Source organism: Dipodomys spectabilis, unplaced genomic scaffold (genome assembly GCF_019054845.1).
Source record: "Dipodomys spectabilis isolate Male_0828 unplaced genomic scaffold, ASM1905484v1 ptg000240l, whole genome shotgun sequence".
Classification (NCBI taxonomy): domain Eukaryota; kingdom Metazoa; phylum Chordata; class Mammalia; order Rodentia; family Heteromyidae; genus Dipodomys; species Dipodomys spectabilis.
In genome coordinates, this window is record NW_024870917.1 from 3,989,089 (window position 1) to 4,010,112 (window position 21,024).

Genomic DNA, 21,024 nt, shown 5'->3' on the forward strand with positions numbered 1-21,024 from the left:
GCACCGCCCCGGCCTCGCCCCCGCCCCGCACCGTGGGCACCGCCCCGGCCTCGCCCCCATCCCGCACCGTGAGCACCGCCCCGGCCTCGCCCCCTCCCCCCACCCCGCACCGTGGGTACCGCCCCGGCCTCGCCCTCCCTCGCACCGCACCGTGGGCACCGCCCGGGCCTCGCCCGCGCCCGGCCGGCCCAGCCCAGCGCCCACCCCAGCCTCACCGCCGGAGTCGGCCTGGACGTGAGCCCCGCCTGGACGTGAGCACCGCCTCGAGCTCCGCCTGCAGCCGCCACCCGGGAGTGCAGTGCGCAGGCGCGCGGGCGGGGAAGGGCCGAGGGTGCGGGGGCGAGGGTGCGGGGGCGGACGCGGGGGGGGGGAGGGGGGGCCGTTCCGTCCTGGGAAGGAGTGATGGGTGAGGAGAAGGGAGCGTCCTGAAGGGGGCGCCGAAGGGCTGGGGAGGGATGATGGACGGGAGGACAGGGGGTACTGGGGGTCGAATGATGGACGGGAGGTCAGGGGGTACTGGGGGTCGAATGATGGACGGGAGGGGAGGGGGTCCCTGGGGGTCGGATGATGGACGGGAGGGGAGGGGGTCCCTGGGGGTCGGATGATGGACGGGAGGGGCGGGGGTCCCTGGGGGTCGGATGATGGACGGGAGGGGCGGGGGTCCCTGAGGTGTGGATGATGGACGGGAGGGGAGGGAGTTCTGTGGGTTGGATGATGGATTGGAGGGGAGGGGGTCCTGGGGGTTGGATGATGAACGGGAGGGACGGGGGTTAGGGAGGGCGGATGATGGACAGGAGGGACGGGGTTGGGGGGGCAGATGATGGACAGGAGGGGCGGGGTTGGGGGGCAGATGATGATGGGAGGGGCGGGGTTGGGGGGCAGATGATGATGGGAGGGGCGGGGGTCCTGGGGGGCGGATGATGGACGGGAGAGGTGAGAGGCCTCAGCAGATGATGGACAGGAGACAAGGAGGAGGGCTTTCGAGAGCGTGCTGGGGTGGGGGGGCGGTGAGTGGGGCGCTGCAGATTTGTGTGTTTGGCTTCCGTGTTTGGGGAGGGTGCACTGGAACAAAGGGGTGGCCCGCCCTATGGGAGGGGAGAGCCCTGTCCCCTGCAGGGTGTGCTGCAGAGGGAGGGCTAGTGCTAGAGGCCCTAGCCTTGTTGGGGTTCATTTGGAGTCCTGGGTAGCCCTTTTTCTTTCCCATCTCTTTCTGCCCTGTTACATTCTTTCCAGAAACATCCCTGCAGGCAGGGGGAGGTAAGAGAAGGGGGCAGGGAAGAGAGGAGGTAGGGCGACAAGGAAGCCCCAGGAGCCCATGCAGTGACAGGAACAGAAGCTGGACGGCATACTGGAGGTGGCTCAGTGGCCAGCCCTGGCCTCTGTCCCCAGAATGGGGTACAAAAGATGCATCCCCCTAACAAGCTCTGTTTAATGGAAAGGAGTGGTTCTGGTAACTTCTTGATGGGGCTGGAATGTAGCTCAGCGGCAAAGCACTTGCCTGGCAAATGCAGTGTCTCTGGGTTCAATCTCCAGTACCATCCCCCCCAAAAGATTTCCAGAGAAAGAGGGATTCTTATCTCCAAATAGATTCAGAAAAACAATACGTGGGAATGAAATTATTTGTATTTTACTAGTTTTCTCTCTTTTTTACAATATGGTTTGCAAGTCCAAATTCACCGTATTTCATTCTTCATGGGGTGTGAACTTAGGACCTTGTGTTCTTGCTTAGCTTTTGCCTGTCGAGACTGAGGCTCTACCTCTTGAGCCACAGGTCCACTTCTGGCTTTTTGCTGGTTGATTGGAGATGAGTCTCACAGACTTTCTTGCCCCAGGTATCTTCGAACTGAGATCCTCATCTTCGCCCCTAAATAGCTAGAACTGAAGATTCGGGCTATTGGCACTGGCTTTATTGGGATTTTCTTGCTGACCAGTTGTGAATGTTTGGTCAGAAAAGAAGAAAGCAGATTTGAGGGGAAACAGCCTCAGAAACTTGCACAAGTAAGAAGCGAAGCCATGACAATATCCCGAGAACCTGGTGTGAATTCCCCTCCTCTCTGGAGCCACAGAGGCTTTTCTGCACCCTTGAACATGCTTTTTTGTTTTCACCCATCCTCCCCAACTTTTCTCCCAACTCCTCATATCTTATTTGAACACAGTACATCCTCTAGATTCTGTTCATTTTTAATAATACAAAGGATAGAACTAAATTCAGGCGTGAAAAAGAAGTTATTCTGTCCTGGATGGATTGGTGAGTTAGCTTCTTGGACTGGTAAATTTCACGCTGTGTCTGGGGGTTTCTATTACAGTGCATGTACTATACGGTGAAGATAAATATTTGAAGGTCGCTGGGAAAACAGTGTGTTATAATAACTTCTTTTAAATCATTGAAATGAGTTTTTCTGCTTGAACACTCACCAGCTGCTTAGTGTCTTGGAGAGAGTAATTTTGCATTATGCTCTCCACTCCTGCAGCTAGAAACTTGTCGTCAGGACTGATAGGTAGATTCATGCTTAGAAATTTAGAAAACTAATTTAAAAGCACATTTTAAAGAGGAGATAGTGGGTTTGGAGGCATGGCTCAGGTCACAGCGCAGGCCGGTGAGTGAAAGCAAGTATAAGATAACGAGTTCGAGTTGTGAAAAGAGAAAGGGATCTAAAAGGCCAGTAGGGCAGAGGAAGGGAACGTGGGAAGGGAAAACCAAGGTACACTTGAAGGGCAAAAGTAGGTTTTTCTTTTTTCTCAGAGGTGGTTTGGAGCTTGAACTCAGGCCCTTGCGCTGTCTCTTAGCTTTTTCTTCTCAAGGCTGGTGCTCTACAACTTGATCCACACTTCTACTTCGAGCTTTTGGCTGATTAATTGGAGATAAAAGTCTCTTAGAGGGGCTGGGAAGGTGGCTCAGTGGTAGAGTGCTTGTCTTGCATGCCTGAAGCCCTGGGTTCAATTCCTCAGCACCACATAAGCAGAAAAAGCCGGAAGTGGTGCTATAGCTCAAGTGGTTGAGCGCTAGCCTTAAGCTGAAGAGCTGAGGGATAGCGCCCAGGCTCAGAGTTCATGCCCATGACTGACAAAAAAAAAAAAAAAAAGTCTCTTAGAGTTTCCTGCCTGGTCTGGCTTTGAACTGTGGTCCTCAGATCTCAGCTGCCTGAATAGCTAACATTACAGATGTGAGCTGCTGGTTGATGCCTGGCTAAGAAGAAAGCTGGATGGAAAGGAAGGGTAGAGAGGAAGGAGGCTGTTTTGGAAACCCTGAGAGTGGAGAGCCTATTTGTACTCTGCTTTCTACCAGCTCAGCATCCACGTGTACTTTTTAGAAGGTCAAGGCCAAGGGTTGGTCCTCTAGTCTAGGATGAGGACAATGAACTCCTGGTCCATGCCCTCCCTCTCAACTCTATCCCCACCCCTATGTCTGGCTTCAGTCTCTCTTGGACTGATCTATGCTTCTTTCAATGATTACTGTCATAAGATCTGGTCCTTACTCCTTCCAGACCAGACCCCTCTGGTTGGTTGAGAGGGCTGTCATGGAGCCCCGAGCGCTGGTAGCGCATGCCTGGATTCCTAGCCACTCAGGAAGCTGAGATCTGAAGATTGTTCAAAGCCAGTTGGGGCAGGAAAGTGTGTGAGACTTTTAGGTGCAATTAGCCACCAAAAAGCCAGAAGTGAGGAAGAGGCCCAAGTGGTAGGTGCTCAGCCTTGAATGTAAAAGCTGAGAGACAGTGCCCAGTCTTTGACTTCAAGCCCCAGGACTGGCTTGAACAAAAATAAAAGACGTTCTCAGTCTGCTCCTGCTTCCAAAGTAAGAGCTGAGAGGTCTGCCGCATGGCCTCCTGCCACTGACTTCGGTGTAAAACCTTCATGGGGCTCTTGTTAAACTCTCGGGCATTCCAGCTTCTCATGCGAGAAAGGGTCAGATGTTCTGTTTCTTGTAGATTGCCCAGGAGAAATGTTACACCAAATACTTCCATTAAACATCCACATGTTATATCTACTTCACTCAAGCTGCACGCATTCTTTAATATTGGATTATGAGGTGTGCAGACAAATTTGCATGTGCCGTGCGTGTGCATGTGTGTGCGTCCCCTCGGTGGGACAGGACAGGCAGAGGTCCCTGCCAACCTTGCTGGGCCTAGGACAGGGCAGCAGCGTGCTGGAGCACAGCAGCCCTGCCTGGCTAGCGCACTGGGCCAGCAAGAGGTGTGGTTGATTTCATGTCATGTGACTTACCTGTCACACACAGAAAACATCACGGTGGGTTTGCTCCTGCTTGCCTGCAGTGCCGTTTATCTGAACCACGGAGTGATGTCTCCCACCTCTTTGTTTAAAAGAAGCATATATGCATTCACAGTTGGTTGTGTAGTAGGCGTTTGTGATCACACTGGGGGCTATGCCGATGGGAACTAGGTGCTCAGGAGGCCTTTCTGGAGTGTGACCTGGCACCTGGCACTTCCATCTTGGAAGTTATGGTCGTCATTTCCCAGGATGTAATGTGTGTATGCCCCATTTCCCAGGATGCCTTGTGTGTGCCCCATTTCCCAGGATGCCTTGTGGGTGTACCACATTTCCCAGGATGCTTTGTGGGTGTGCTTCTGGGTGAGAATTGACACGCAGGCCTAGAGGAAGCTCTGTGATGTGCTGAGGTTGATGAGTGCTATGCTAGATGGCATGTGTTGCCCACTGTGCTCCAGTCGAAGGATGGAGCTGTGACATCGATGAACACTAAGTGCCCAGATTTTCTTCTGCGTAGTTGGTTGCTTCTGTAATTATTTACCATTGTTCTAAGGTTATGAAGATCATTTTTACCAAAAAGGTAAATAGATATCTTGAATGTTCTAGTTGTCATTCCGATATTTTGGACCGTGCCGGGTAACCTGTTGAGCAAGCATTGTTTTTATACAGCTCATTATACTTTGAACTTTGCTTTGAACACGGAGAGGATGGACCCTGGCTTCACAAGCTGTCCAGCATTGCTCTCGGACTTGGCCGCTGCACAGCGGGATGGGGCACTGGGAACAAATGAGTCACAAGAGTAGATTCTTAAACTGGCAAGTTGGTAAGCAGAAGAGGCCGAGTACAGGAACAGTGGCAGCTGACTGTTATATAACATACACCAGAATTTTCCAGCATTTTCCAGCACCTTACCATCACAAGTCCAGATTCTCCCGGGTTTGGTGGATGAAGAAATGCTGTTCCATGTAGTCTAACTGCATGGAGTCTGGAAATCTCCATCTTGGGAGAATCTGGAAGAGTGCTCTCCAGCTGACAAACTGCGAGTCATCTGGGGATGGAGGTGAGGTCAATGAGAGGACTTTTTTTTTCAATAGTGGGATTTGAACCCAGGCCCTCAGCCTTGCCGGCAGGCACTTTACCACTTGAGTCGCCTCCTGTACCCCAGAGTTGTTTTCTCCCCCTTTTCAGGTTTGTTTTGGAGAGTTACAGTTTTTTGCCTGAGGCCAGCCTCAGACAGCATTCCACACACCTACATTTGCCACATAGCTGGGATTATAGGCATGTGCCATCATGCTCAGCTTGGGCTACTTTTTTTCACCTTTGCATAATTTCCTCGGTAGCATGTAGAAATGGTGTGTGTATGTGGGGGTAAAGGGTCCTGAGAAGGTGGTCTAAACATCCCAGGTGGATTCGGTGTCATCAGAAGAGCTTCCAGGAGGCGCTGACATCAAGGAAGCGGAGCCAGATGAGAAGAGAATGTTCTGGGACTTCCAGGATGGAGGAGAGCCAAAAGCGCCAGGGAGGGGGGGGCTGCCACTGAAAGGGCTTCTCCGCCGGACCCCTAGAAGGGGCTCCGCGGGCACTAGGCGCCATGCCTGGGCATCGTGTGTGCGTGTGTGTGTGTGTGTGGCTGTGCTGCTTGAAGGCGCAGTTTGTGCTGGCTTGGAACAGCCGCCAGGCTCCCGTTTCCGGGTTGTAGGCCTCTGGTTCCATTCCTCTTGGGGCTGAGACCCGGCCTGTGAGCCGTCTTCTGCTCCCCGTAACTCCACCCACCGGCTGGAGACCCTGGGACTCCCCCCTCCCTCATCTGGCCAAGGCATCCTAAGCAGTGTCCTTAGTCCCCTCGCATCTTCCCACTGAATTGAATGCAGAAACTTCTAGACACTTCTTTCTCTTGTGGTGGTATCCCTTTCCATCAGTCAATGGATCTAGTCCCCAACTCTCTCTGGACTCTGGACCCCTGGCCCTTCCTGACTTCTACCAGGATCCTGGGCTGCATCGCGTCCTGCCAGCGCCTACCTTGCGTCATGCCCCAGGCCAAGTCCTCATGTACCCTCCCAGCTCCTTTCAGACTCCACAGCTAAGCACTCCAGTTTCCCTTTTCTCCTGCTCCACCAGGAGGCTCCTTGCTGCTCCTTACCCCCTCACACTGGCTGTCAGCTCAGAGACTTTGCTGTTGATTTTCTTTTTTTAAATATATATTTTTTTATTGTAAAGATACTGTATAGAGGGGTTACAGTTAATGAGTGAGGTAATGAGTACATTTTCTTTCTTTCCTTTCTTCCTTCCTTCCTTCATTTCTTTCTTTCTTTCTTTCTTTCTTTCTTGTCGGTCATGGGGCTTGAACTCTGGGCCTGGGCGCTGTCCCTCAGCTCTTCAGCTCAAGGCGAGCACTCTACTGCTTGAGCACAGCAGCACTACCGATTTTCTAGTGGTTTATTGGAGATAAGAGTCTTAGGGACTTTTGTGCCCAGGCTGGCTTTGAACTGTGATCCTCAGATCTTAGCCTCCTTAGTAGGATTATAGGCATGAGTCACCGGCGTCTGGCAATGAGTACATTTTCTATCAAGCACTGTTACTACATCCTTTGTTTTCCCATACCATTCCTTCCCTCCCAACCTCCCCAATCTTGATTTTCTTTCTCTCTTTTTGTCAGTCCTGGGGCTTGAACTCTGGGCCTGGGTGCTGTCCCTGAGCTCTTCAGCTCAAGGCTAGCGCTCTACCACTTTGAGCCACAGCTCCACTTCCAGTTTTCTGGTGGTTCATTGCCTATGAGTCTCATGGACTTTCCTGTCCAGGCTGGCTTGGAACCGCGATCCTCAAATCTCAGCCTCCAGAGTAGCTAGAATTATAAGTGTATTATAGGCATGAGCCACCAGCCCTCACTTGATTTTCTTTTTGCGTGGAAAGGTGATCATGGCAAACTGTCCTTGGATTTTCTGCCTGTTTCTGAGGCCTTCCCACCACCCCATGGAAGACCAACACCCACATCTCCTTGTCGGCTTCATTTCCCTCAGCAAGTGAGAGCTGTGTGCATCTCTGGAGGAAAATGGGATGTTCCCACTCGGCTAACAGTGATGTCACCGGGACGTGGTCTTGCTGGGTCCAAGGTTCTTCCTGTCACCTGGCCCCAGCCCAGCGCCAGGTCAGTGGCCTGTGCCTGGGGACTGTGAGCAAAGCCTGCAGAGCCAGCCAGCCTGGCCGCCTCCTCATACAACCATGGTCTACCATGATTCCTGCTGCTCAGAGCTGGGTTCGAGTAGTGCGCAGTGGGCGGGGCAGGGCTCTCAGCCTGGGTGTTTCAGTAATGGGCCTCCTGGCACCTAAACTCCTAACTTGCCAAAGTTATAAGTCTCTGCGCCATTATAAAATAAGTATGCGGGTGGCAGATGCCTTTAATCCTAGCTTCTCAAGAGGCTGAGATCTGGAGGATCAGGGTTCAAAGCCAGCCTGGGCAGAAAAGTCTATGAGACTCCATCTCTAAATAAAAACCCCAGGCTGGAAGCCTGGCTCCAGTGATAGAGTTGCAGTCTAGCAAGGAAGCCAAGGAAGGGCTCACGCACAGGTGTGCGCACATGTGTCCACGGCACACGCACATGCATGTGCATGCACGGGTGCGCGCGCGCACACACACACACACACACACACACACGAAAAAGGAAAAGAAATACAATCTCCAAACTGAAGCAGAAAATATATTCCTGGTGGATTTCAGCTGCACGTAACCCTGTTTGTTTGGGGAATACTGGACATTGAGCCCCCGCCTTGCCCACTAAACAAATGCATCATCATAGCTCTTGCTTTGTTTTTTTTTAATTTTTAGTTTTTGGTGCTGGCCCTAGGGCTTGAACTCAGGGCCTGAGCTCTTTGGCTTTAGCGTTAGCTGAGTCCGTTAGCTTTTTTGCTCAAGGCTGGCACTCTACCACTTAAGCTATACTTCCACTTCCAGCTTTTTGTTGGTTAATTGGAGATGAGTTTCGTGAACTTTCCTGCGTGAGCTGTCATTGAATCGCGATCCTGATCGCAGCCTTCTGCATAGCTAGGACTGTAAGGTGAGCCACTGGTGCTGGCTCTTTTGCTTTGGGGTAATTTTTCAGTGTGGCCTCAAACTCAGTGCCCTCCTGCCTCTCCTTCCTGAGTGCTGGGACTACAGGCATGTATCCCCATGCCTGGCCACTCCTGACTGTTTTTTTGGCCGGTCGTGGGGCTTGAACTCTGGGCCTGGGTGCTGTCCCTCAGCTCTTCAGTTCAAGGCTAGTGCTCTACCGCTTGAGCCACAGCACCACTTCCAGTTTTCTAGCGGTTTATCGGAGATAAGAGTCTCACAGACTTTCCTGCGCAGGCTGGCTTTGAACCGCAATCCTCAGCCTCCTGAGTAGCTAGGATTATAGGCGTGAGCTACTGGTGCCCGGCAACTCCTGACTTTTTATTGACAGATACCCTGAAGTCAATGTCCTGCAGAAGGTGACGTGAGAATGAAGACCCTGGAGGGTGGACGGGACACAGCTAGCAGGCCGAGGGCCTCTGAGAAGAGCCGGGGACGCTGCTCTGGGGGACAGCAAACGGGCCTCAGGGCTGGCCCCGGGCGGCCGCTGGGAGGAGCCGGCCAGATATTTGTAAAAGGAGGGGAAGAAGGAGCAGGAAGATCAACAGCAGCCAGGAAGCCCAAGGAGGAACCACGAGCCCCCCCGAGTGAGAAGGTGCGTGGGCCAGGCTCCGGGCAGGGCCCTGCTCGGGGAGACCCGGCTCCACGCAGCTCGGCTGCACAGATTCGTGGTGCCCACGCCGCCCTGCCTGAGGGAACCCACGGAGGAACTGAGGGGCCTGGGCTGCCAGTTCTGGGGGTGCTCAGCCTAGCTGTGAGTCCCAAATGCCCTGGTCTGCCTCCTCTTCAAGTGAGGCTCCGGCTCCACGCGCGTGCGGGCAGACGGGGCCCGCCATGGCCCGTGCACCTCTGTCCCCTGCTGGCTGGTGTGAGCCACACGTCGCAGGACCCCCGGGAGCGGAACACGTGGAACACGCAGACACACAGCACCGCCTCCCATCGGATTTGCCCTTCTGGGTCATTCTCCGTGCTGTCCTCTTTCTGGAGTCTTCCCTGGCCCCCAAGAAGCTCTCAGCTCTCAGCTTGGGAACAAACCGGGACAGGGCCACCACCGTGAGCAGTTCACGCCCTCCCTCCGAGCTGGCAGGACTGAGGCCGATGTGGGCGGAGCCACGGGCCCGGCGTGGCCTTCACACCCCTGGCTTGGAGCGGCTGCGAGGCTTGCCACCATAGAATCCCCTCGGAGCCGAGGCCAGTGGGAGGGAGAAAACCAAGATGGACTGTTCTAGAAGCACCCTGGTTTGGGAGGAGGGGTCAAAGGGCAGGGGCTCGGCCTGTGGGGAGTTTTGTGCGAGCTCTGAGGGCTGTCTCGCTGGACCAGGTCCGCAGGGCATCCTGTTCACCTTCCCTGTGTTAAATAATCTTTGCTGACACCAAAGGCAATTCATCTTCAGCGCACGCGCACAGCCTTCCCCTCAGGCTTCCAAGGGGGTCCCAGGGTCTGTTCTGTCTCCTCGGAGTGTGTCATTTTATGCTGCACAGCCAGATCCCACACGCAGCTTCTGGAGCCTTCTTTCTCCTGGTCATCTCCCTCTAGCCGCAGCCTCCAGCCCTCCTCCCGGCCAGGAAGGCCAAGCCAGCCCTGCCCGCCCTGTCCCGCCCGTCTTCCCGGCCTGCGCCCTGACCCCCACCGGCCCTCTCTGCTCCCACTTCTTTCTACTTCTTGTTTTTGGCTTCTTTCCACTTGCTTTTCTTGGGGCGGGCTCAGCGCCTTGATCATCTTGTTTTCTGTCTTCCACAAAGCCCGGCTTGCATACACCTGCTGAACGGACTTGACTCCAAACGTCAAGCACACTCGGGCATTTCCGGCCTGTGGGTGCCGTGCAGCCACCTCGTTAGGGACAGACGTGGCCGCCACCCTCGGTCACTGGCTGGGCTGTGTCCCCATGGCTGCGCAGACCTCCGACCTCAACTGACACCCAAGGCCCACTGGCTTCCTATGAAAGTTTTCTGGCCCCGGCCAACTCATCCAGACATTCTAGATTAAGCTGCCCTTTAGCAATTAGAGTGGACTTCAGTTGTTTTCAAAAGATGAATTGGGAGGTCATTTTCTAATTGTCAGCACTTGTCAAGCAAACAGAGACAAAGCTGCGGTGGGGATGAGTGGCCGCCGAGGCTGCCGTGATGGATGGAGGGAGGCGGCCACCTCTGAAGCTCACGCAGGACCTCACGGGACCAGCGGGGAAGCCGAGCCATAGGAGGACGTGGCCCAGGGCCGCCGGCATCTGAGCAGTAGGGAAGTCTCTGGTGGGATGGGACCTCTTGGCTCTGCCTCGTCTCAGCCGGAGACACCCTCGGCAGCCTCTGCCCCTGGCTTCGCGCGCGCGTGTGGACGCCACAGTGTGCGAGGGTTTTTTTTTTCTGCACATTTGCGAGCTCACACCTGGCAATAGTATTGATATGGTGGCCGCGGTGGTTTTCCTGCTGTGGTCGGCGTTCCTTGTGGTCACGGGTGGACCTGGTCACAGGGTGGAGAGGGTCACCGCGGTTGAGGTTCCTCGAGCTCAGGCCTGCTTTGTAAAGCTCTTGGACCTAAAGGCTCAGGTCTCTCAGGACTCTAAGGGAGGCAGCCACAGTCACCAGGCTCCAGCACACCCACCTGGGGGCCATGTTCTTACTTGCCTTACTGGGGAGACGAACTGCCACCTGCCAGGTGGCTCTGTCCCCAGACGGTATGGGCTGGAGGCAGCAGTGGTCCCTCAGGGAGAACTCTGTAGGACTCTGTTGGAGGCCCGGTGCTAGAGGCCTGGTAATGGAAGCCCATTCTAGCTTCACTTTGACTTTGCACAAGCCCAAGCCTCCCTGAGCCTCAGTTTCTTCATTTGTGAACTTGAAATGGTGCCACGCTGTTGGGATGACAGAAGGGGGGCCATAAGTGGTCTGGGGGGGTGTCTAAGGTGAAGCCCCGCACAACTTCATGAGGACAGAAGGACACAGGCTGAAGAACACAGATGTGAGGAGCTGCAGAGGTAGATTCTGGTCCCCAATAAAGCTGCTCTGGGGATCACAGCCAGAAGCAGCCTGCAGGCCCCTGCCCTCTGCCTCCAGGTCTCCTGGGGGTGTTGGGGGTTCCCCGGAGGGCGGCTGCCTGGACATCTGTGGCGTGAGGATGTGGGGCGTCTTGGGACCGGAAGCGGCCACGTTAGCAGCGCTGTCTGAGAGTGTGGTCATTCTGGGAGCGCGGCGTGACACCGGGAGGCAGAGGACCCAGCACTGCCATAGCCGTGGTGAGCTGACATGATCATCTAGCTGTTCCGTGTACTAGAAGCATCTAGAAGCTTCTCTGCTCTCTGCTCACCAGACCCCAGAGGTGCCGCCCCCAGCTGTGCTAACCAAAGCTGTCCCTGGACACTGCCACTGTCCCCAGACGGGAGGCACAGTCCCCCCCCCCCCGGGCACCAGGGCTCCTGAATGGCTGCCGGATGGCAGCTGAGCACGGGGGCGGGGGGGGGTCGCCAGGAGCCTCCCCAGGACCCACCCCCTGTGAACCTCGCTGTCACACCTGGGCTCGAGTCTCCTGCTCCCATGGGGAGCAGGACGGCCTGTGGCCCCGCGGAACAGATCCCTGGGCCCCCCAGAGGGTCATCTGGGGGGCGCATCTGTCTCTCGTGGGACTGTGGCATCCACCTTGATCGAAACCTTGGGGGTGGTATGAACCCCTGTGGACTCCCTGAGCCATATGGAATGGGGGTGCTGGGGAGTTGCCAGCAGGGCCCCCGCCCGCTGCTCTCTAGCCATACCCTGAGCTCCTCACCAGCCGGACGGGTGACTGGAAATCCGTCACCGCCAGCGCAGTCTGAGCCCTGTGATTTAGCCCTGTGAGGGGACCCGACCGGGTAAAAGTTCCAATTATCTTCCAATTAAAAAAACAATACATTATTACTTTCAACCCAGCAAGAAGCGGCCTCGGAGACGACAGCTTAATAAAGCGCGTCAGCGGAACATTAGGAAAAAACCACATCAGGATGATTCAAAGCTCTGTTTTCCAGTTCAGTATTGATTGCTGTGTTTACGCCCACAGAAAACAGCCCCCGCCCCCCGCCCTGCCAGGCATGTGTCTCCAGGGCACCTCTAGAGGCCTTTCACCAGAAATCCTGTTGACAGCTTTAATTTGCTTAGCGAAGCCTTTACGCTCTTCAAAGCTAAACTTTAACCTGACCTCTATCAGAATCGCCCCGATGGTTGCCGATTCCCAGGCTCCCTCTTCTGTACTTAATGGGGATGTGAGTTGCCTGCGCGTGACACTGGATTGATTGGTGTCTTATACCACTTAATTGGGGACAGCCAATTTTAATTCAGTTCTGTTCTACCTATTGACTGTTTACTGGCAAGGACATAAATGTATTTTATTGTTTTCAAATAGTTATACAAAGGGGTTTCAACGTAATATGTCCCTTTATGTATACGATGCGTCTTGATTAGTGTTGCCCATCCACAAATCTCTCCTTCTCCCCCCGCTTCCATGATCCCATCCTCAGATCATTTTCAGAGGAAAAAAGTCTACTTCTCTCCACGCACGCCAGCCCTGTGGGAAGACAGGGAGAATGGCTAGCTGTGGGCCAGGCTGCGTGCTGGGTCCGGGTCTGTCTCTGACAAGCCGTGCTAGTTTCTCTCCTCTTCAGACCAGCGCTTCTGAGCAGGCCTTGCTCTCCCCGCGTCATAAAGATTGAATCCGGGAAACGTGGAGGTCCAGAGACAGAAAGCGGAGAGTTTTGCTCAGAAACCTGTCCACAAGGCTTCTCAGAGCTGGCCATGGAAACGGAAATGGATGGGTGGTCCGCTCAGAGTTCTAGGAGCCTTCCAAGACGGTGCACGGGAAAGGAGGCACAGAGGGGAGCAGAAGAACTGGGACGTTTTACACATCACGCTGGCATCCAGAGATAACGGCAGCCTAGGGCAGTCCACCAGCACCCGCTGTGAGCCGGGCTCAGCAGCTCCACCCTGCAGTCCGCACACTTGGGAGGCAGAGGTCTGGGGACTGAAGATCAAGGCCGAAATGGCCAAAGTTCAAGACACCCCCATCTCAACCAAGGGCTGGGTTTGGTGGCATGCACCTGCCATCTCAGTGACCCAGGGAAGCAAAATAGGAGGATCACAGTCCAGGCTGGCCCTGGGGAAAAAGTCAGATGGAAAATAACCAATAGGAAGAAGGGCTGGCAGAGGGGTCACGTGGTAGAGGCCCTGGGTTCAATCCTCAGTATTGCCAGAAGGAGGAAGTGGAGAAGGGAATGGAGGAAGAGGAAGGGGAGGAGGAGGGGAAGGAAAAGGAAGAAGAAGAGGTGGAGGTACCAGGTAGAGGGGGGCGGTGGGTGGGTGCTTGTATGGCCGTGTTAAATGGCCAGCCACACTCTTCACAGCAGCTCCCAAATGGAAACAACCCAAGAGCTCAGTTCATCAATGGAAGAACAGATCAGCAAACTGCTGTATCCACAGTGGAATATTATTCAGTCATACAAAGGGACAATGCTGTGACACACGCTACAATGAGCTGAACTTTGAAAATACGATCCAAGTTTAAGATGCCCGTCACAAAGGAAAAGCCCTCATCCGGCGTAGCTCAGGTGTGGGCAACTTCCAATTAGGCAAATGGAAAAGTACAGGAAATGGTTGTGTGGTCGACAAGGCTGGAGGAAACTGGAGGGAGGGCAAAATCTTCTGAGGGAGGTGGGGCTGAGGGAGGGACGGCTGTGCGATTCTGTGTGGGCCACTCTGATTCCACAAGGCTTGAAAACTCTGAGCACAGTACTCTTCTCGATTAACCTGATTACTGCTGAACTGTGCGTTTTGAAGGGCAGAGTTGAGGGGGCGTGAGATACGTTCTCCAGCTGATCTGAAGAAGATGAGAATAAGTGCGGTGAGAGGTTCTGATGCTATTCCCACTGGCACACGTTTGCTCCCACATGTCCAGTGCACCCTCCGTCCAGGTCTCGGCTGGGCATTTCTGGCTCACTTTTATGACCAGCCGATTTAGAAGCACATGCCAGGTCGGCTCTGCACTCCTCCAGGCCCTTGCTTGTTTTCCATACCCTTCTCTTAGCCTTGGTTCTCAGTCCAAACCTCACACCCAGAGGTGGAAGCTGGAAAGGGTTTGGGCTTGGGAGTCAGATCAGCCTCCAGGCCTTGGACTTGTCTTGTGGCAAGTTCCTCTTCTAGAAAGATCCATGCTGGGAGCATCTAGGCCGGTGGTGACATACAACTTAGGGGTGTTTCCTATCCTGGGTTTCCTTAATTGCCCCCAGTTCTTCCTAAGGCTGCCCTGTAGGGTTCCGAGAGTACCCAGGAGCCCCCCACAGAAGGGCTGCCTGAATCGGAACCTCCATTTCTAGAATCTTCTTGACATAGTGACACCGCAAAGTCCAGGATCCAAAGAGGAAATGTCTGGACTTTCGTCTTGGTCCAAGATCTGCCTGAAGGACCCATGGATCCCCGTATTTTCCTCCTGGATTCCTGCCTATCTCTGCCACTCTGATTCCACAAGACTTGAAAACTCTGAGCGCAGTACTTTTCCTGATTAACCTGATTGCTGGCTCAAGAGAAAAACAAGGCGAGAAAAACAAGGCCCAGGGCTGGGAGTCACAGATAAGCCAGGACAACCGAGAGGCCCCGGCAGATACTGGTATCTGCAAGTAGAGGGCGCGGGGAAAGGGAGAGGCAGCGGTCGGCTGCCGTCTGTAAAGGTTGGGCCTGAGTCACTCGCGGGGGAAGGAAAGCAAGTAATAAAATAAGTGCTCAGCGGTGGGCCGCGGGCAGACGGCGCTAATAGCTCGAGTGACAACAGAAGGCACAGGAAGGCTGAGCCGGGCGGGGAGTGGGTGGGATGGGAATGGAGAAATAAATCATAAAAGCCAACACGAGGGCGCGGGCAGGGGAGCCTGTCAGTGTGTCTTCGGAGGAATTAAGAAGCCAGACAAATTACAAGTGTACTTTCATCGGGGATAGGATGAGCCAGCGTGGCGCGGCGCCCGGGGCGGCGCCGGCTCTGCGGCCTGTGGTGTCTGGCTCCCTGAGCGGCGGGCTCAGCCGAGAGCCGCAGGTGTCCACGGAGTGGGGGGCTGAGGGGAGACCTGGGGACGTGGGGACGTCGGCCGTGTGGATGGGCAGGGGAGGGGCAGGGAGGTGACAGAGGGGAGTCCTGGCTGTGTGTGACTCAGTGTCCCCTTCTGAAACAGAGGTTGCGCCCAGGAGGACCAGGGAAGGTCTCCAAAGCCCCCCTGGAGCTGTCACCCAGAGGGAACAGTGTGTCCTCTAGGCCCTTGGGTGGCCTTTCCTGCTGGAAGGGGTTCCTCTGAGAATGGCGTGTGGCCCCCGCAGAACCCCGAATGAAGCTCAAGTTCATGTGGGAGCCTGACTCTGGGGGTGCAGCAAGAGAGGGCTCCAAAGGTAGGGGCTCCTGCCCCAGATCCACCCCCAAGTCCGTGCCAAGCACATGACCGTGTCGGCCACCATGCGAGTCGGCCACATTGGCCTTTGTGGTCCTTCTAGAAGGTTCTCTCCCATGCCTAGGTGTCATGAACCCATGAAAGGAGGAGGAGGGGGAGTCTCCTTTGAAAGCAGATCACGCCTCTGAGTGTCACACTCGTGGCAGTGGGCTTCCGTGTGCCCCGGGGAAAGATCCCCTGGAACCCCACACAAACCCGGGAGAGGCCAGGCCGCCGGCCGGCCCCGCTGAGGGGGACCCCGGCCCCATAAAGGGTTTCTTGAATGGTGTCCAGACACGGCTAACTAATGTCTCCCCAGAGCAGCGGAAGGAATAATTTGTTTTCAGAGGGTAATTTTATTATCTCTTAACTCGAGGAAAGGTAAGATAAATTTCCTATTATTTTATAATAACCATATCAATTTTTATAATACCACACTGCTATCGTACCATTACCTGGCAAGTCATGAATATGTAATTGCCTCTCTTACCCATTAGCATATTGTCATTTACCACCACAATTGTTGCTTTTCCTCTTTCTCCTTAATTTTGCTACTTTCGAGATTGAAAAACTTTCCAATCTCTTCTAAAGTAGCTGAAACCTGGGACTCCCTGCAGGCCGCCTCTGCCGGCCATCCTCCCCCTTTTCAGATGGTGAATTACCCGGCACGGCTTAATGAATAAATGAATAAATTAATCGATAATGATGGGGGGGGCAGAAGGCCCCCTGGAAGGAGCCAGTGTTCGGGGTGTTCAGCTGGCCTTGTGAGTGGTGATGATGACCGTTGGATAATGCCCCCTCCCCCGAGTCTGCCTTTCCTGCGTCTCCAGCCACAATGGGGCTAGGGTTTAATTTCCAAGACAAACAAATCCTGAACAAAACATGTTCTTCTCTCAGGCTTCTGTGCCGGGGGTAGGGGTGGTGGTGACTCGGGGTTCACCCTCACCCTGGAGAAGATGGGGTTGGAGCCACGCTGTGCCTCTCTCTGGGGGCCTGCGCAGGGGCGGGGAGGTGGGTGTGTTCAGAAACTCAGTTCTGCCAAGTCGTGAAGAGGTGTGTTGTGTGGCGCAAGGGAAAGCCGTCGGTCTCTTCTGGGTCCCTCGACTAACGCAGCACAATCGAATCGGGTGTGGCTACTGATTTATTTTTACGCGTTGGTTTTTAAATAACGAATGATTGCAGACATGAGGCTACGGCGTCCTAGAAAAGCCAAGCGGTAAGGTGTCCCGTGCAAATAGGCAGACCTCAGTGGTGGTTAGAACCTGCCCGGACCAGGCCTTGGGACTGGCGTCCTGTGCAGCCAACCCCTCTTAGCCAGCTTTCTAGCTTCCACGCTGGGACCTCCAGCTCCTCCCACTCCAAAACTGGGTGGGGCAGGCCGTTAGAGGTGGGAACATCTCCAGAGGTTGTCTTGTCTTGGCTGAACTCACCAGCAATGGTAGGGGACAATAGAGTCAGGTGACAGAGGGTGGCAGAAGGTGCTGGAAGATACTGACACTTGAACAAGATGGTCCTGCCAGGCACGAACCAGAAAAGTGTTCCAGGCAAGCAGGACAACAGGTGCAAAGGCCCTGGGGTGGCGCCTGGGCTGGCTCAGGAGCACAGTGGAAGTTGACTCACAAAAGAGAAGCTGAGTTTGAAGTTCTGAGGAATCCTCGGCGCTCCCAAAAGGTGACCACAGTCCCACAAGGGGTGGAGTCGGCTATGCTCAAAATAAAACAAAGGGGGGCTGGGAAGGTGGCTCAGTGGTAGAGTGCTTGCCTTGCAAGCCAGAGGCCCTGGGTTCGATTCCTCAGCACCACATAAGCAAAAAGAAAAAAGCCGGAAGTGGCGCTGTGGCTCAAGTGGTAGAGCGCTAGCTTTGAGCTGAAGAGCTGAGGGACAGCGCCCAGGCCCAGAGTTCAGGCCCCATGACTGGACCCAAAAAAAAAAAAAAAACAAAGGGGGCGCGGCTGGGAAGGTGGCTCAGTGGTAGAGCGCCTGCCTTGCATGCCTGAGGCCCTGGGTTCGATTCCCTAGCACCACATAAGCAAAAAGAAAAAAAGCCGGAAGTGGCGCTGCGGCTCAAGTGGTAGAGCGCTAGCTTTGAGCTGAAGAGCTGAGGGACAGCGCCCAGGCCCAGAGTTCAGGCCCCACAACCAGACCCCCCAAAAAATAAAAATAAAAATTAAAACAAAGGGACAGAAATGTTCGGCTTTTTCTGCCTACTCCATGAGCTTTCCTTCCTACGGTCTCATCAGCCCTCAGAGCTATCCGCACCGTGCCCGGCTTATGGACAGCACCCAGGACACGTTTATAAGCTGCAGGACCTAGGAGAGGGTAGGAGTAGCAAGTTTACAGCGATCAATGCCTGTAGCTAGACAACTGGCCGATAGACAGGGGCTCTTTCCTCTCCACCGTCCAAGGTAACCTGGCTGCCTCGATCCCTCCACAAACTCAAAACTCACACCTCATCCCTGACTTAGTGATCTTTAGAAAAGTCTTTACTTTTTTGTTTTTCAAAGTAACACATGTCACTGAAACTTCTTTTTTTTTTTTTTTTTGATATACCCGTACCTGGGATAATGAGCCGGGGAGAACAAAGGGAGGCAGACATTCCTACATGTATTCTGAGCTCAGATTCCACCATCGCTGCCTTTCAAATGTCACCGCGCACAGCTCACCTGTTTGTCGGGAAGCGGGGAACTTTCTCTGTTCTTGTGCAAAGTGGTTGGGAGCATTTTAACTCTCCCCGTTGATCGACGGCAAGTCACTCCAAAACTGAAGCGCTCCACACCTTTCTTTTGAAAAGCCCAAGTGGCGGGCTCATCAAAGCAGCGAAGAGGGAGAGCTCTTTTCTGGAAATGTCAGCTGGCTCTCATTTAAGTAACGTGACAGCTAGCTAGGCGTCCCCGGATGGGTACAGCACACAAATATAAAGTACAACAAAGAAGTCCACGAAGTTTTCTCCTCAAGAACTTATAATTTAGGAATCCACACAAGGCTCTGGGTCTACAAAAACATTCTCATTCTCATCCTCTCTCTCTTTCTCTCTCTCTCTCTCTCCAAACCAAGGGTGCTACCACTTTCCCCAAATGATACTGGGACATCTACCAGAAACAGAGTCATAAATGCATGGAAGTATTAGATGCTCGTTACAAATAAAATAGGAGATAGAAACTCTCAGAAACAAGAACATTCTAAAAGAACTTGTAATAAAAACGAATTCATGTAAACATTAAACTAAAAAAGTAAAGATATTTCTAAAGATCACTCAAATAAACTTTGCCTAAGCAGTACCTAGAGGCAAAGACAACGATGTCAGAGAAGATCTTCAAACACACACATCTTCAACATTTGGGCCAAAAAGCACTGGGATTTCTTGTTTACCGCCATGGGGAAGTCCACCACAAATCTAATCTATTTGGCATTTTTTTTGGTGGTTGGAGGAGGTGGTGGTAAGTGGCAGTACTGGGCTGTGTGTGTGTGTCTGTGTGTCTATGTGTCTGTGTGTGTCTGGGTGTGTGCGTGCGTGCACACCAGTACTGGGGCTTGAACTCAGGGCTTCATATTACAGCCTGGTACTTTTCTACTCAAGGTTGGTGCTCTACCTCCACTCTTGGATTTTTGCTAGCTGGAAGCTAAGAGTCTCAAGGATTTGTCTGCATGGACTGGCTTTGAACTACAGATCTCAGCTCCAGAGAAGCCAGGATTACAGGTGTGAGCCATGCCTGGCTGGCTGGAACTGGGGTTGAATTTAGCTCTTTGTGCTTGATAGGAAGGTGCTCAGGCCAAGCCTCCCAGCCAGTTCTTGCCGTGTTTTTAGACACTGACCCTTGAGCAGCGGTTCTGGGTAGACTTCCCTCTCTCCCGAGCCTGTCTTTGGTAAGAGGCACTGGCAGCATGAGTTAGGTTTCCTGAGTTGGGGGACAACACCCCACACGGGTCAGAAGAGGAGTTTGTTCTTGAACGGCAGCATTACAGACAAGCAGGATAATTTGCAGTTGCCAAGGAGCTGGGGCCGGGTAGCATTTGCTCAACTCCCAGGCAATTATTGCTAACTTCCAATATAGCTCACTGCCTTACAAAGAGGATCTGCTTTTTGCCCTATGAAACAATTGTGTTGGATTGTTTTTCTGGTAACTTTGCAGTTGGTGCGCGTGTGTGTGCACGCACGCGTGTGTGTGTTGATCCTGGAGCTTGACTCTGGGCACTATCCCTGAGCTTTTTCTGCTCAAGCCTGGTGCTCTACTACCACACCTCAGCTTCTGTATTTTTGCTGGCTTGTTGGAGATAGGAATCTCATGGAAAGCTTGGCACTGGTGGCTCATGCCTGTAATCTTACCCACTCAGGAGGCTGAGATTGGAGGATCACAGTTGGAAGCCATCCCAGGTAGGAAAGTCCCCACAAGACTCATCTCCAATTAACCACAGTAAATGTTGGAAGTGACGCTGTGGCTCAAACAGTAAAGTGCCAGCCTTGAGCTCAAAGCTCAGGGACTGCACCCAGACTCAGAGTTCAAGCTCAGGACTGGCAAAAAAAACCAAAAAACAGTCTCACAGAATTTCCTGCCTGGGCTGGCTTCGAAGCATAGTCTTCAGATCGCAGCCTCCTGAGTAGTTAGGATTATAGGTGTGAGCTACTGGTGCCTGGCCTGAAGACTTACCACGAATTACTACAAGGTACAGGGTCAGCGATGCTAGGTTTGCAACGTTGTCCAGTTATCTGCTGTCTAGTGTCAACGCTTGTCACTGCCCCTGTCAGGGACCAGCGATGCCAAGACTCGGTGGTACCAAGAAATGCACTGCTCAGTGTCCCTGGGGGGGGCAGTGACATCCCCATAACCCCAGAAATACAGAACATCTCAATATTTGCCCCTAACAAACAGTCGGGGTGGATGACCTGCCCTGCCCAGGTGACAGACACTTCTGGCTGGCGGTGGCAGGGCTGCGCAGCGGTTTCCTGTTGGAAATGTCCACTGAGCTCAGCCGCCCCCCGCCCAGCTCCCCCCTCCCCCCCCCCCGCCACCGGCTGGCAGGGGCGAGCAGGATTGGCTTGTGCAAAGACCTTTGACTCTAGGATGTGAGATTGACAGTGTGTCACTTTCTAGAAAACCATTGTTGCTTTTACGTTACCAGTAAGAGTCGGGCTTTCCTATTGACACAGGTTCTGACCTAGCGGACATCTTTCTGGCCACTGTCTGCTCTGTCACAGAGCACGTGGCAGGGACTGGGGAGGTCGTGGTCCCCCTCCTTCCCTCCCTCCTTCCCTCCTTCCCTCCCTCCTTCCCTCCCTCC